This window comes from Anomaloglossus baeobatrachus, chromosome 2, assembly GCF_048569485.1.
Source record: "Anomaloglossus baeobatrachus isolate aAnoBae1 chromosome 2, aAnoBae1.hap1, whole genome shotgun sequence".
NCBI classification, from domain to species: Eukaryota; Metazoa; Chordata; class Amphibia; order Anura; family Aromobatidae; genus Anomaloglossus; species Anomaloglossus baeobatrachus.
Window position 1 is genome coordinate 719,542,912 of NC_134354.1, and position 17,977 is coordinate 719,560,888.

General features: G+C 43.9%; 1 protein-coding gene across 1 annotated transcript in view; it reads right to left on the bottom strand.

Moving 5' to 3' along the window:
• Window positions 1-17,977, bottom strand: part of PDS5B (PDS5 cohesin associated factor B) — a 316,943-nt gene that overhangs the window by 245,160 nt on the left and 53,806 nt on the right. The gene's annotated exons all lie outside the window — the stretch shown is intronic.

Below are 17,977 nucleotides of genomic sequence, written 5' to 3' on the forward strand. Positions count from 1 at the left end.
AATGGAGGAGGAGGGGTGGTGTGGGGGGGGGGGGCACAAAAATAAAAAAAATACACTCACTCCAGCATGACCTGCCTGTCTTGTCACCCTTCGCTCCTCAATTCTCCTCCCCCCTACCCGGTCCATGCAGTACAATAGGTGTAAGGCTATGTGCGCACGTTGCGTACAAGCCCTGCAGAAATTTCTGCAGCGATCTGAAGAGCACATGTGCGCTTTAGATCGCTGCAGAAATGTCCGTAGTGAGCGCCGATTCCATGCGCTCTGCCTGCAGCTCCTGCCATAGACAGAGCAGGAGCTGCCGGCAAAGCGCAGGAAAGAAGTGACATGTCACTTCTTTTTGCGCAGCGCTTCGGCAGTAGCCGAAGCGCTGCGCTCTTAGACGCCACGTGCGCACGGCCCCTGCACAATCTCCATAGACTGTGCAGGGGACGCAGGACGCATGCAGTTACGCTGCGCTACAAAGCGCAGCGTAACTGCATGTTTTTACGCAACGTGCGCACATAGCCTTACGTGACGCATCACTGGGCTGCCAGGCCTTTGAAAAACACATTAGATCTGTTTTGGTCAAAGCAGAGTGAATGACAAGTTCAGGAGGCGAGGAGTGGAGCGTCTCATACCCTTCTCAACATTGAAATTGGCACACCAAGAAGGGTAAGTAGTGGAATTATGGAAATCAAAGGATGGATGGACACGCTAATAAAATGCAAAGGATTTCAGAAAATGTTCAAAACATCTCAATTTACTCAGTATCGAGTATGAGCCCTACACACAGCAGCCCAGGCATGTTACTGCAGGGATTTCCACCAATTAGATTGACTGATGAATGCTAGGCTACACTGAATGCACTTGAGAAAATCACCAAGATCCTCTGCTGGCAGCTCTCTTTGCAACTGCCAATCAAGGATACCCCAAAAGGTGTTTAATTGCAGAAAAGTCCTGAGAGGCTGCAGGTCCTGGTAGCACAATACTACTGGGCACAATACTACAAGGATAACCACAATACTACAGGGCACACTCATGGGGGACATTACTACAAGATGTTGGCTAAGATTACTATATGCTGCTAATTGTGAAATAATATTACAAGAAGGTTATAAAATGTAAAAAAAAAAAAAAAAATTCAAAATAAAACATGACTTTTTTTTGCCATTTAAATAGCTTTTTTACATATAAACTTAACTAAAACAAAAAAAGTGCAGGTTTGTTATAATAAACAAGAAAAAAAATGTTCAAAAATGTGATCCAAAGAATTATTAAAAATGTCACTTTGTCCTGAAAAGAATGCGGCCCCTCAATTTTTTTTTTTTTTTTTATTTTTTTTTATATGCGGCCCATACATCCAGCTGAGTTTGAGACCCCTGCTCTAGACTAAGCTTCGGCTATCACTGGATTCAACACAAAAGCGGGAAGAGGAGAGTCTATGGCTACCTTCACACATCCGGTTTGAGCACTGCGGCTCAATCCGGCTGTGAAACCTATGCAACGGATGCGGCAAAAACACCGCATCCTTTGCATATGTTTTTACATGCGGACCGTCCGTTTTTTTCCGGTTGCGGCACGCTACTGAGCATGCGCAGTGGAAGAAACCGCATGCGGCGGCCGGCTGCGTTTTTTTCCGCATCGCGCCGCATCCGGCGTCCATATGCATGCATTGAAAAATGCGCCGCAGCGGCGCGATGCGGATTTTTTGCAGGAGCAAAAACCGTGCCAGGGAACGTTCCATCCGGCCGCGGCATCGGCTAAATCTGCCGCATGCGTCAAAAACCGGACCGAACGCAAGCCCATGCGGCACAATACGGCACTAATGTAAGTCTATGCAAAAAAAAACCGCAACCGGCGGCAAAAAAAAAAACGGTTGCGGTTTTTCTGCAGATCGCCGTATTGTGCCGCAGAGCAAAAACCGGATGTGTGAAAGTAGCCTCTCTCTGCCGCCATTGCCATCTTGTTCTGCATCATGTTAACTTTTGAGAGCAATACCGTGAGGTCAATCGTGCACCTGCAGCTGATAGCTTGGCTTCTAGTCCAATGCTGTGGAAACAACGCCACCATTTGTGTACACACCGTAGTGTGATGCCTTAGGGTACGCGGCCACGATCAATGTTTACAGCGTTTTGGATGTAGCATGTTGTACAGTACAAGCACCGTGGATGGGATTTCTAGAAATCCCATGCCCACTGTGCTAGTTTTTTCTGCAAACACTAACCTGCGGTGCGGCTTTCCAAGTCGCAGCATGTCAATTGTTTGCTGCGGATTCGCATGCATCCTTCATAGGGAGAAGGAAAGCGAGAGACCACAGCGCACTGAACCCTGATCGTGGGTACGAGCAGCTGCAGTCTCCTGTGGAGGAGACTCGTGGCCCGCGAGTCAGGACCTGCTGCGTCCAGGACACAGCGGGTCCTGATCTTGGACACATAACCTTAGACTTGGTATGTAACAAGGCCTAAGACACACGGCATGAAAATCAGAGCAAGTGGAATGTGATAAAACATCGCATTCCACTTGGACCAATATTAGCCTGTGTGTCAGCGCACATGAGCGATTATTTTCTCAGCCCTAATCGGATCGAGAAAACAAACAATCGCAGCATGCTGCGGGTGGAATGTGATTTTGGTTTCTCTCGCATTCATTCAAGTCTATGGGGAGAGAGAAAAATAGCACTGCACTCGCAGTACACCGGTGTACCACGAGTGCAGTACGAGAATGGCAATAGCCCGCAACAGAGGAGAGAGGGAGAGAAATCCCTCCCTCCCCTCCACAGCGCCGGCCCGCCCCACGCAGCTGAGGTCCAATCGTACGATCGGACCTCAGTCGCAGTGACACTTGGCTCCCGCTGTGCTGCCAGCGTGAGCCGAGTGTCATGCGAGGATTGCATTAGTTCCAGTGAGGCCCCGGCCTAAATTTCACTCACACTACAGAACAGATCAATTGTAGAACTGATGGTTCTGACAATTCTCTGACAACCATTAATGATAACCTTATTGATATTATGCATGTAAATGTGTATTTCTGCACATGGAGGTCTCAAAATATCAGTATAAAAGAAAAAAAAAATAGATCCAGTTGTGGCAAAGCAGTGTTCAAAAGCCTTGTTCACGGCATTAAGGACATGAGATTCGTATTGAAAGGTAAAACGTGAGAAAAAAATAATGCAAAGTATAAAAGCTGAGAAAATATTAAAGTAAACCTAAAAGGTCCCCTTGTGGCCCCCAGAACCACAAGCAGTTGTGTCCACCCATCTAAATTCCCTGCCTAATATTCCCTTTATTACATTGCCCACAAAAAGATTTTTAGAAAAAGTAATTCTAATGTCCTTTTTAATTTGCAAATTACCCCCTTGACGTGTCGATGGGGCGTTACTTGCCCAAACTAGTCAGCCCACCTGGCATGTAGATATATAGATAGGATACAGACTAGCACTATACAGATCTCGTACATGTGCACCACCTTGTTCACTGACAACATTGAGCCTCTGAAGCTGGGTGTACGCATCCTGGCTTCAGAGAGGAGCTATGCACATGACCAGAAGTGCTGAAGATGGCTCAATGACTGGATGAAACAAGCAGGTGCAGGGAAAAAAACAAACTATTTTTTCCCCTGTAGCCACTGCTCTAGTAAGACAGTCAGAGATAATGAAAACCCTAACTACTCTTTGAAATGGGTTGGTTTTTTGTTTTTTTTCCCTCTCCAAAAGGAGCATTCAGAAAACACTAGAGATGTATTATGTTGTGACCTCTGGGCTGCTGTGAGAAATGATCAGTGGAAAGGGGGACACTCAGAGGTCAAGAACATGTGGTTTAGGCCATGTTCACACTTCCGTTGATTTGCATCAGTCACAATCCGTCGCCTTGAGGAATTACGGTATCCTGCAAAATATTTTGCAGGAATCCAGTTTTCCCCATAGACTTCTATTAGTGATGGATTGCGACTGATGATGCTGCGTTGCATCCGCTGCATCGCGGTCAGTCGTTTTTTAACTGACCGCCGGGCGGGAGCAACGCAGCCTGTAACGTAACGTTTTTTTGAGCAGCGCAATCCGTAGGATTTTGCTGCGCATGCTCTCTCTGGTTCCCTGCACACGTAACCAGGATACACATCGGGTAACCAAGCAATGCACTTTGGTTAGTTACCCGATATTTACAGTGGTTACGTGTGCAGGGAGCCAGCGCTAAGCGGTGTACGCTGGTATCCAAGATAAATATCGGGTAACCAAGCAAAAAGTGCTTTGCGTTTAGTTACCTGATATTTACCCTGGTTACGTGTGCAAGGAGGCCGACACTTCCCCACTCGACTCCGCCCCCTCCTGCACTCTGCATGTGTACAAACACACACACACACACTTGTCCCCAGCCCTGCAGTCCACGCGGCACTGACGTCCTCAGCGCCACGGCCCCGCTCGGCTCAGCACCCTCGCGCTCCGCCCCCTGCACACAACGGAGTCCAACAATGATTTCTGTTCTTTGTCATCTGTTGTACAACGCATCAGTCACATGCGTGAAGCAACGCATGTGACTGATGCAAAACAACGCAAATGTGAACCTAGCTTTAGTGAACATGTTTCAGCCCTATCCAACTTCTTCTCGTTTCTCCTGAAGAAACTGGATAGCTTTGAAACGCTTCAAATACACCGCATGTTCTTCACCTCCAAGTTCTGGACTCTTTCCACAGATCATTTGTCACAGCAGTGCAGATCTAGTACACACTTTTCTGGTTTAACTCAGTAGTTACATGGATGCCATATTGGATGTAACTCTTAGCACTGAAAAACTAATGTAATAAAATTTTAAAATGTGAGGTGTGCTCGTCAAGACCTACAAAAGGGATTCATAAGTGAATGGGGAAAAAATGGAAATTGTAATTATTCAAGCTTATGTTGCATCAGCTAGATAATAAATGGTGATATCAAACTAATCACAACCTCTCAAGATTATTAGAGCACATTATAGGGTATAAATTACAAAAAGCATAAAAAAAAAAATGTTTGGTTTTTTTTGGTTGTTCTTGAACCACCGTGTCAATCTACTCCATATAGAGCCAAATTTGTGTTCCAAAATCCTAATATTGCTCCTTCCTTTCCAAACCCTCCTGTTTGTCCAAACAGATGTTTTTGACTACATGTGGGGTATCGTCACAAAAGTGTGTAGCAAATTGTGGGGACCACTTTTTGGTGTTACCTCTTGTAAAAGAGATCTTTGAGGCTAAAAGGAACATTTTGGGGAAGACAAAAAGACAAAACAAAATGAAAACATTTTCAATACGACGACCTAGTGTTGGGTTCAAATGCTCACTATACTTCTGGATAAATTCCTTGATGGGTCTAGGTTCCAAAATGGGGTCACTTGTAGGGGTTTTCTGGAGTTTAGGTACCTAAGGAGCCCTTGCAAATGTAAGATGGTACCCGCAATCTATTTCAGCCAAATTTGTTTCTAAAATTGAAATATTGCTCCTTGCCTTCCGAGCCTGGATGTACATCAAGAAGAAATTTCTGACCACATATGTGGTATCAGTGCACTCAGATATAACTGGGTAACAAAATGTTGGGTCCATTTTCTAGTGCTAATCCTCAAGTGAAAAAAATGTGGCTAAATGACCATTTGAGGTCATATTTTTTTGCATTAATTCCTGTGGTGAACCTGAATGGTTAACAATATTCCCAAAAGCAGTTTTGAAGTATTTTAGGGGTGCAGGTTTTAAAATAGTATCGCATTTAGGGATTTTCTAATATATAGGCTCCTCAAAATCGCTTAAATAGGTTCCTAAAGAAACAGGTTTTGTAAGTTTTGTATTTTCTTTTTTTTGGGGGGGGGGGGGGGGGGGGGGGTTGGGGGAGTGAAATAGTGCTGATAGGATGTTTAGAAGGGTTACAATTTAACAAAATAATATAATGTTTGAAAAACGATACAGATATAAAACAGACATATTGGAAAGGATATTTGTGAATTATTTTGTACGGCATGCCTAATTGGATATACAAAATTAAAAGTTTAAAAATTGCGATTGTTTTCAACGTTTTCGCTAAAATGACGATATTTTCACACACAAAAAAAAAAAAAAAAATAGACCTAAATTTACTACTAACAGAGTACAATGTGTCATGAAAAAAAAAAAACAACAATCTCAGGGTCACTGACATTTGTTGAATCGTTCCAGAGTTATTACCATAAAGTTACACAAATCAGATTTCTAAAATTTGGCCTGGTCATTCAAGTCAACTTCAAACATATGCAACTATATGCTGTAGACCAGGGGTCTCAAACACGAGGTCCGCATGTGGCACCTAAGGCTGCTTCTTGCAGCCTGTCGCGGTCAGCCTTTTACTCAAATGTATTGCTGGCGCCGCGTAGAGAAGCTCTCTGCAGCTATACAAATAGCAGCCAGCTGCCAATCAGCGGCCAGCAGCTGACGTCGGCTGCTTGCCTCTGATTGGCTGGCGGCTGCCATTAGTAAATCTGTGTGGAGATCATCTCTGCAGTGCAGGCAATAAACTTGAGTGAAATAAAGCGCTGACAGAAGCCATGAATCTCAAGGGGTCTGTGTGCCTGCGGCCACAAGAAGCGAGTGAAGAGGACAGAGAATGTAGGATAGGTGAGAAGAATTTTGTTTATTTTATTTAATGAGTGAAGATATGAAGAATGGCACAATAGGGGACATTACCAAAAAGTACAAAAATGGGCACATGACCACAGAATGGGAACATAAATAAGATGGTGACCAGGATTTGAACATTACTACAAGATGTTGGCGAAAAGTATTATATGGTGCTAATTGTAAGACGATATTTATTTATAAGAAGGGGATAAAATGTTAAAAAAAAAAATTTAAGTTTTACATTTGTTTTACCATAAAAAAGCATTTTTAATATATAAACTAATAAAAGTGAATGTTACAAAAAAAAAAAAAAAAAGTGATCCACAGATGTATAGAAAAAAATATGGTCTCAGTAAAAAGGTCAATTGGTTCTGCAAAGAATGCGGTTCCCCAAATTCAATTTTTTTTTATATGTGCGGTCCATATACCCAGCCAAGTTTGAGATCACTGGTTTAGGCTGTAAGGCTATGTGCGCACGTTGCGTATTTGCATGCAGTTACGCAGCGATCTGCACCGCAGCGTAACTGCATGAGTCCTGCGTCCCCTGCACAATCTATGAAGATTATGCAGGAGACGTGCGCACGTGGCGTTTTAGAGCGCAGCGCTTCGGCTGCTGCCCGAAGCGCGTGTTCTAAGAAGTGACATGTCACTTATTCCGTGCGCTCTGCATGCATCCCCCGCTCTGTCTATGGCATGGGCTGCAGTCAGAGTGCATGGAATCGGCTTTTTTTTTCATTACGCACGTGTGCAGTTCAAATCGCTGCAGAAATTCCTGCAGGGACAGAACGCTACGTGCTCACATAGCCCAAGTCCCCTTTGTCCCTATATGTGCCAGAGGAGTGTCCTACAAAAGTGTTTTTTAGTACGCCAAGCCCTTTTTGTGACCCCAGAAACAGGTTTGACACGTACAACGGGATCACTTGATTGCCCATACATCCAATAATACTAACAAACAGCATGGCTTTGTAAAGCAACTAACCAAACCCATGAATGTAAATCAAGGTAACAGATCAAATTCTCACAGCATACACCAGTGCTTACAACTCATAATTCAGGTGCTGTAATATGGGAGCTACTGATTTATACACGGCCCTACGGCAGCTTCACACGAGTCTCACCAGAACACATTCACCAGGCAAGAAGCCTAGAATCCAAAATTGTACAGAGCAGACATGCTGCCATAACCTGCCAGAAAAAATACAAGTCTACATATCAAATGGTAATTCTTGAACATTAGAATAGGACAGTATTCACACCGTATCTGGACACATCAGCTAGTTGAGCTGCATATACAGATGTATACAATTTTCTTGAAAGCGTAGACTACAGTAAATCAAAGAATGAATAATCAAAAATTTCGTGTAAAACACCTTAAATTGTAATATTAATCAAAAAATACCTCAAAAAGGAATAGGTGTCTCTTTTTCACATTTAAAAATAATTTTTTATTCAGGAATTTTAGTTAAAATTACATCAAATACATATTTATAAATACTAATAAAAGGACTGGATCAAATGCCCATAATGCAGCAGCGGTTAAACCATAAATTACAACCTTTTAATTATTAAACTGACCAGTATGTAATGTAATTTTGATGTTATTCAAAAAATAAAGCATAAAGTGCAAAGTGCTTTTTCATTATAGAAAACACCAAACAATTGTGGAAATGAAAGGCATTTAAGTAAAAAACCATTATGAAGCAAGTGCCAATAGACCGCAATAAATATTGCTAAATACAAAATACCTTGGAGATGGTCAGGGTTGTTAGGTATGCCGCAATATATCCCGACGCGCGTTTCAGCGTGCTTTCTTCAGGGGATGCTGAAGAAAGCACGCTGAAACGCGCGTCGGGATATATTGCGGCATACCTAACAACCCTGACCATCTCCAAGGTATTTTGTATTTAGCAATATTTATTGCGGTCTATTGGCACTTGCTTCATAATGGTTTTTTACTTAAATGCCTTTCATTTCCACAATTGTTTGGTGTTTTCTATAATGAAAAAGCACTTTGCACTTTATGCTTTATTTTTTGAATAACATCAAAATTACATTACATACTGGTCAGTTTAATAATTAAAAAGGTTGTAATTTATGGTTTAACCGCTGCTGCATTATGGGCATTTGATCCAGTCCTTTTATTAGTATTTATAAATATGTATTTGATGTAATTTTAACTAAAATTCCTGAATAAAAAATTATTTTTAAATGTGAAAAAGAGACACCTATTCCTTTTTGAGGTATTTTTTGATTAATACAGTAAATCAAAGTAGTAAACCATAAAGAAGATAAGAAAAAAGTGATGCGATACACAGTACACTGCACACATACAATTTTTGTAATGCTTTTTTTTTTCAGCCCGGCAAACTGTAATACTGGGAATGTTCATTTTCTACATTACAGCTTTTAGATTTACACAATTAGCTCTTCATGAATGAACAATGATCAAAAGGAGTAATAAAATAGGAGCCATAAATGGTAAATGGCCGGGTATGTACCGTATTTTTCGGACTATAAGACGCACCGGACTATAAGACGCACCCTGGTTTTAGAGGAGGAAAATGGGAAAATAAAACTTTAAGCAAAAAATGTGGTCATGACACACTGTTATGGGGCGAGGATCTGCTGCTGAAACTGTTATGGGGGTAACGTCCCCAAATTCTCTACTAAGGTACCCCATCCTGGTAATGATCCTCCTGCCTTGTATATGATCCTGCTATAAACCCCCATCCAGCCTGTTCACATACCCCCCCCATCCAGCCTGTTCACATACCCCCCCCCCCATCCAGCCTGTTCACATACCCCCCCCCATCCAGCCTGTTCACATACCCCCCCCCCATCCAGCCTGTTCACATACCCCCCCATCCAGCCTGTTCACATACCCCCCCCCATCCAGCCTGTTCACATACCCCCCCCCCATCCAGCCTGTTCACATACCCCCCCCCCATCCAGCCTGTTCACATACCCCCCCATCCAGCCTGTTCACATACCCCCCCCATCCAGCCTGTTCACATACCCCCCCCCATCCAGCCTGTTCACATACCCCCCCCCCATCCAGCCTGTTCACATACCCCCCCCCCATCCAGCCTGTTCACATACCCCCCCCCCATCCAGCCTGTTCACATACCCCCCCCCCATCCAGCCTGTTCACATACCCCCCCCCATCCAGCCTGTTCACATACCCCCCCCCATCCAGCCTGTTCACATACCCCCCCCATCCAGCCTGTTCACATACCCCCCCCCCATCCAGCCTGTTCACATACCCCCCCCATCCAGCCTGTTCACATACCCCCCCCCATCCAGCCTGTTCGCATACCCCCCCCATCCAGCCTGTTCACATACCCCCCCCATCCAGCCTGTTCACATACCCCCCCCATCCAGCCTGTTCACATCCCCCCCCATCCAGCCTGTTCACATCCCCCCCCATCCAGCCTGTTCACATCCCCCCCATCCAGCCTGTTCACATCCCCCCCCATCCAGCCTGTTCACATCCCCCCCCATCCAGCCTGTTCACATCCCCCCCCCCCCCCCCCATCCAGCCTGTTCACATACTCCCATCCTGCTATATGCCCCCATCGTGCATGGACAGGGGCAGTCTTCATGACATACACTGTGTTCCAAATTATGCAAAAAATATTTTTTCATATTTTCCTAAATTAACTTTATGAATAGCAGTCATTGTTATTTTCCAGTCCTCTACTATTCGAGTATAATTGAAATGTTTTTGATCAAACTGTATGAAAACAGAATATTTTTAAAAATAATAAACACTCAAAATGGACTTAAAATGCATGTTCCAAATTATTATGCACAGCAGAGTTTTCAACCTTTTTATTTTGAAAAACAAAATGGTGAATTGTGAAATTATAAGCATTATCAGCTTATTACAAAATGAAATCAAAACAGTTTTCAAGTCAAATCTTAATTCTAGGTGATGTTACATTTGCACATAGGACACCTTGTTTGAAAGAAGCTTCTAAACTCTCTCGTCCATTGAATTTGTCAGTTTGTGGATAGTTTGTGCTTCAATTGTTTTGCATGTGGACAGAATACCCTCCCAGAGCTGTTGCTTAGATGTGAACTGGGTCCCGCCATCATAGACCCTCCTTTTGATGATGCTCCAGAGGTTCTCAATGGGGTTATGGTCAGGGGAACATGGTGGCCACACCATAAGTTTGTCCTCTTATGCCCATAGCAGCCAGAGATGCAGATGTGTTATTTGCAGCATGAGACGGTGCATTATCATGCATGAAAATGATCTTGCTGCGGAATGCACGGTTCTTCCTCCTGAACCATGGCAGGAAATGCTGTTTTAGAAACTCCACATAGCTTATGGAGTTCATCTTTACCCCTTCAGGGATCCTAAAGGGGCCGACAATCTCTCTCCCCATGATTCCAGCCCAAAACATTACTCCACCTCCTCCTTGTTGGCGCCTTAGCCGTGTTTTCAGGGGGTGTCCATCAACCAGCCATCCTCCACTCCATCCATCTGGACCATCGAGCATTGCACGGCACTCATCGGTGAACAAAACAGTTTGGAAGTCAGTCTTCATGTATCGTTTGGCCACTGGAGCCATTTCTGCTTGTGTGCAGTGGATAGAGGTGGTCGATAGGATGGCTTACGCACAACTACAAACCCCTGAAGGACCCTGCATCTTGTTGTTCGGGGGACGTTGGAGGCACCAGCAGCTTCAAAAACCTTGTCTGCTGCTATGACAAGGCATTTTAGCAGCTGCTCTTTTAACCTGATGCAATTGCCTGTTGGAAAGAGTCCTCAATTTCTCCTTATTAGCACGCACACGCGTGTGCTGTGAATCCGCTACATACTTCTTAATTGTGCGATGATCACGATGAAGTGTCTTGGCAATGTTGATTGTAGTCATGCCTTGACCTAAATACTCCACAATTTGTTGCTTCTCAACAGCCGACACATCCTTTTTCTTTACCATTTTGGCAAAAAATGTAGGCTGCTTAAGGCTGTGTGTACACAGTGCGTTTTTCGCTGCGTTTTTCGGGTGCGTTTTTGGCCTCAAAACTGCAGGACTTTGCTTCCCCAGCAAAGTCTATGAGTTTTCATTTTTGCTGTCTGCACACAACTGTTTTTTTAAGCTCCATTTTTGAGCTTGAAAAAAAATGGACGTCAATTCTTTCCTGCGTTTTTCTGCGTTTTCCGCCCATGCAATGCATTGGAAAAACGCAGCAAAACGCAGCCAAAAATGCACCAAATCGCAGTAAAAACGCATGCGTTTTTTGATGCGTTTTTAGCGGCCAAAAACGCAGCGTCAAAAAAACGCAGCATGCGCACATAGCCTAATAATATGGAACAGCCTTCTTAAGTAGTCTTGCCTTTATTTGGACACATCTTCCAAACTAATTTGCACAGGTATCTGCAATTGCTTTCAGTGATATAAAGAGCCCTGACACACATCACCAGCAATGAGTTTAAATGACAAAAAATGTCTAACCTAAATCACTCCTAAACTCTTTTTGCATAACAATTTGGAACACAGTGTAATGGCTTTAATTGGCAACAAGAGTTGCTTAAAAATATTGTAGCAAGTCATAAGCTGCATAAATCACACAATGTACTCAACCGAATGAAACATTACATTTGGCGTATGTAAACGGAGATCAATTAAATTTCTGATGGTACTAATTTGGGAAGCAATCTTCAAACTGGTGTCTTCAGCATATTTAGGCCACAATTCATCAAGAATGGTGTTGGTCACACTGATCTTGAGGGATGAGCTGGAGTTAGACGCTCCTGATTCATCAAAGGGAACCTGTAAAGTGCATTATGCTCCCAGACCACGAGCAGTTCTGGGGGCATACTGCTAATACCTGTATCTAGTAGCATAGATAAAGAGATCTTTAGAAACAGCATTTCTAAAGATTTTTTATGACATGCTAATGAGGCCAGGGACTTGTCACAAGGGCGTTACTTCCCTTGGCTAGTCTGCCCCTTAGCATGCTGGCACGCTCCTGTGGGCTGCTAACATGCTAATGAATGTGCAGCGTCAGAGGAAGGTTTTCAGCTCAGTGCGCATGATCAAAACATCCCCAGACTTCCAGTCACGCGCACTACACCAGTTTGAAGCTGGGACTGCGAACACCCAGGTTCATAGTAAGCATGACTGGAAGTCCGAGACTTCTGATCTTGCGCACGGAGCCGAAATCCAGCGTTTGGCGAGGTGGCAGCAGAGCGTGGCGAGATCTACCATGCCACCAACGCTGTGCATCATTAGTATGTTAGAACGCCAACAGGGGCATGCTAAGGAGGCCGACTAGCCAAAGGAAGTAATGCCCTTGCAATTAGGCCTCATTAGCATACAAGAAAAGATCTTTAGAAATACATAGTGATCTTTAGAAAAAGTATGCTACTAGATGGGACAGGTAATGGGACAGGTAATGGGACAGGTAATGGGTCAGGGATTAGTAATATGCACACACAACTGCTCGTGGCTCTGGGTGTATATTGCACCTGATAGGTTCACTTTTAGGCCTCAAGTGTCAGTATAGTGGCGTGCACTTCCGTGTGCGACTTGCGAGAAATCTTACCCCAGTGGGATCTGCAATAAGATTTGTGGAGTAAGAATACTGCCGCTTGTCATGAATGACGACCATGGTTTGCTACATGCCAGTCCCACCTCATCTCCTTCCACTTTGTAAGAATTGGGCGAAAATAGTGCCAGAAATCTGCCATAAAAGCTTTGCGTTAGTGTCTATCAATTTTTTTTTTTTTTTATAAAACTATTTTAAATATTGTAAAACTGTAGCACCTTATGTTGTTTTTATCCTAGTCTTTATCGGCTCCGCTAGCTGGGTTTATCACAACAGTAAATGTGCGCCTGCTTGGACTGGATAACATTTATTGCATTGCAAAGTAGCTGAAAACAGTGCCAAGTTCATTAAGAGACACAGAATAATCAGACACCCTGTCACGGATGTATCGGGACCTTAGTGTCAAGTCATTGTTCACAGTCTTCCTACAGAGCACGACTGAGAAACTATATATATTTCTATGGTCAACAGGCAATTATATAATATACTAGCTGTAGTACCCAGGAGTTGCCCGGGATAGTGACCGTCTGCCTCCCTGTCCCCGTCTGTCTCTCTATCCGTCTTCCCACTGACATCATATTACCTCATTCATAAGCTTCTTATACTAACACTGTCCTTTGTTCCTATAGCAACCAATCACAGCTCCTATTAATGACCTGTAGTTCCAGGCTCCATTCACTTCAATGGAGGCATCTTTTTGGAGAGTAACTAAAGTGCGGGGTTATATTTTCCTCTCAAAACAGTCTACGACATTCCCTGAGTCACATGAGGCGTCTGTGCAAAATTTTGTGATTGTAAATGCGACGGTGCGGATTCCTTTAGCGGACACAGACACACGCGCACACACACACACACACACACACACACACACACACCTTTATATATTAGATTAAATATTTATAGCTTATCATTTAGGCTTTAAGGCCATCTACCTATTGAGAATAGTTGCAAATTCTACATTTTGGTGGTAACCAGGTGCAGGAGAGCAAACTTCTAATTATCAGATTTGCTAAAGTGGTTGTCCACTGTTCGGACAACCGCTTCTCAATCAGTAGGTTCCACCAAGTAAAACAAATAACACTAATACTCACCTCCGGTGTTGGGAGTTGTTCCAGTGGTGTCAGCACTGGCTCTGCCGGGGCTCAAATGTCATTGTTATGTAGCCACTTCACTGTCCCCTAACTCTGACAAGTTTTAGATCTGGAGATATTGAAAGCTGCATGTGCTCTCACTTCAAACAGACGTCCGAAGGAGGGGATCGTGAAGAAGCAGCATAATGTCACGTGAGCCCCAGGAGGGGCAGTGCCAAAATAGCTTGTAAGTAATGCAATTGTTTAGTTCATGAAGCATCGCAGTTATTCCAATCCTACATAGTGATAACACATAATACCAATATACTATCACTATATAAATGGTGGGGGTCCGGACTCTAAAAAGATCACCCTGATTTAGAGCTGCATCTCCACTGGCTTTTCTATTCATGGCAGCGCTTTGATCCTACACCCCAAAAAAAAAAAGTCACTACTGAGGTGGTTACAGTTACTGATTTTTCATATCTCGCAAGCCCTTGAGTCGCCTGCAGATCAGTGGTGGTTCAGGTATTGAGACACCCACCGATCGCGCACTAGACCACCAAGAACTGCAAACAGTTCCTGTCTGAGCATACACACATCTTAAAGATCAGATTCAGTAGGATGCATAAGCAACCCAAGTGCCTGCTAAATTTAAAAAAATTAAAAAAAAATAAATAAATAAGCTACTCTTTAAACTGGTAAAATTGCAAAGTGCTTGTAAAAACATTGCAATTTACCTCCTATTAAAAAACATCCCCTCCATTCTCAAGGAGTTATTTGTAGTTATGGTGTACTAGTTTCTTGCCTGTCACCATGGGGGTGGTTCTCTTCGGTAAAGGGCGTCACATACAAGCACTTTCCTATAGACCTTGTAAGCTCGGCCCTAGAGAAATTTCTAAAGGCAGATTGCTGAATAGCGACATAGGGGGAATTGTGATACAATAATATTGCATTATTTACAACATTGACGGTCATGTGACCACAAGTATTTACTTTGGATACTTGCGGTCATGTGACGTCCATTCGTGGAAATAGAGGGAAGTCCTGACAGTATGCACATTGCCCTCTGTCACAATACATAGTTTGGTCTGAGTGACTGTGGACTTTCTTTTTGAACCCAGTAAATCCAGGTGAAGCGCATTATAATAATTTTGGTCAAAATGCAGCCATCCCTTCAAGTGACATCCAGGAGCAGACGTGCAGGTCCCCAATGTCTTCACTGACTTGGTCCTACAACATGCAAATACAGCCTCCAATCCTATGGAGCTGGCTACAATACATGTCCCAGCAAGCCCATGTACCAATTGTCTGCCATTCTGCTGATGGCCATATGTAAATAGGAATTTCCCCAAAGGCTATGTGCGCACAGTGCGTTTTTTGACGCTGCGTTTTTGGCCGCTAAAAACGCACCTGCGTCGAAAAAACGCGGCAAAAAACGCACGCGTTTTGCCGCGATTTGGTGCGGTTTTTTGCTGCGTTTTTGCTCACTGCGTCCTTATGCGTTTTTTATCAGTGAACAAAAAAAAAAAAGGTCTGATGTCATTTCCTTCTTCAATGTGTTCTTCATTCTCCACTAGTGTATGCAGAAGAGCAGACAGCTGCAGAACTACAAGGCTCAGCATCCTCCATCCAATAGTGTATGCAGGAGAGCAGACAGCAGCTGTCGAACTACAAGGCTCAGCATCCTCCTTCCAGGACTGTATGCAGGATTTCTTTGCCCCCCCCCCCCCCAAACAAAAAAAATGACGTGGGCTTCGCCATATTTTTGTATGCTAGCCGGGTACAGCAGGCAGGTACGGGCTGCCCCCAACCCCCAGCTGCCTATTTGTACCCGGCTGGGAACCAAAAATATAGGGAAGCCCTTTTTTTTTTTTAAATTATTTCATGAATTTCATGAAATAATTTAAAAAAAAAATGACGTGAGCTTCGCCCAATTTTTAAGTCCAGCCGGGTACAACTAGGCAGCTGGGGATTGGAATCCACAGTGCAGGGTGCCCATGCTTTCTGGGCACCCCCGCTGTGAATTGCAGTCCCGCAGCCACCCCAGAAAATGGGGCTTTCATAGAAGCGCCATCTTCTGGCGCTGTATCCAACTCTTCCAGCTGCCCTGATGCCGGGTGGCTCGCCGGGTAATAATGAGGTTAGGGCTAGCTGTATAGCTGGCCCTAAGCCCGAAATTCATGGTGTCACGCCAATATTAGACATGGCCACCATGAATTTCTAGTAAAGATAAAAAAAAAACCACAACACAGAAAAATATTTTTATTAGAAATAAAAACACATTTATTGAAATAAAGAACCCCCCTCTGCAGTAATCCTGGGTCAGGGTCCCGCGCCGTCCAATCCGGATCCAATATCATCTGATCGGCTTGCTGGAAGGCAAAGCGATCAGATGATGTGTCAGGATCAAGTGCCCTGAATCACATCACACATCAGCTGATTGTATAAAAGCCGATTATACAATCAGCTGATGCATCGGTGCAAAAAAAAAAAATAATACTCACTTATGTGCTGATTACCGGCAGCTCCTGCAGCGATGGCGCGAGGGTCTGATCCCGTCCGATCGATGCAGCAGCTGCCGGTAATCAGGGATGAAGTCTCCTGACGCATCCGCTGATACCGGCCGGGTGCCCGCGTCACCGCGATACTTACGATCACCTGATGCGTCAAGTGACTGCATCAGGTGATCCATCGCCAGGTCCTGCATCCATCGGAGGTTTCCCGGCCGTCTGCACACAGCCGGAGCGGGGGGTGGCGATACCGTGAGAGGAGATGGGAGCGGGCATGGCACCGGGAGGCTGCAGACAGGTGAGTATAACTTTTTTTTTTTTTTTCTACTGTTAACTTTTGTTTTCGCAGCCGCTTCCACCTCCTGCCTGTACATGGCGCCGCACGGCAGCATACATGCACAGGACGGGAGGTGGACGCGACGGTGACGGTACCGGAGGATTCACGCTTCTGTATATACTGACAGAAGGAATCCTCTTCCTGTACACGTCACTTTACTACCCACCTCCTGCGTTTATAGCTGCGTTTTTTGGTCTTAGAAACGCACCAAAACGCAGCTATTTGCGTTTCTCATTGCGTCTTTCAACATCCAATTGAACTCAATGGATGAAAAGCGCAGTTGAAAAACGCGGGAATAATTGACATGCTGCGTTTTTGTGGCACCACAAAAACGCAGCTGAAAAAAAAAAACAGATGTGTGCGGACAGCAAAAATGAAAACTCAGACTTTGCTGGGGAAGCAAAGTCCTGCAGTTTTGAGGCCAAAAACGCACCCGAAAAACGCGCAAAAACGCCGCGAAAAACGCACTGTGCGCACATAGCCTTAGTTGTCAGTCTAGGAATGAATGATCAGTGCAAGGAAAGCCTCATCCACATCTTACTGAAGCATGGCAGTGCCTCCAAGAGCTAAATAATTCAAGTTACAGGTATGCAAGTAGTAACCTGTAAATGATAACACAGATCAAAAATAAAAAAAATAGACTTTCACGGAGATGGTTGGTTTCCATTACGTTTTCTCACCTTCCCTATAAAAAAAATGTACTAAAAAAAAAAAATTAGAATGTCAGTAAGATTAATCCCAAAAACCTTATTTATGGACATGCAAATCCATAGACAACTGTACTCTGCAACTCTGCTGCTGCATTCCCGAGAATATAGCGTTTACTACACATGCAAGTGAGCTGTTAAGTGCTCTGGGTGTAATAAAACACAAAAAAAAAAAAAAGGGAATTGTCAGTAGGTTTTTACTAC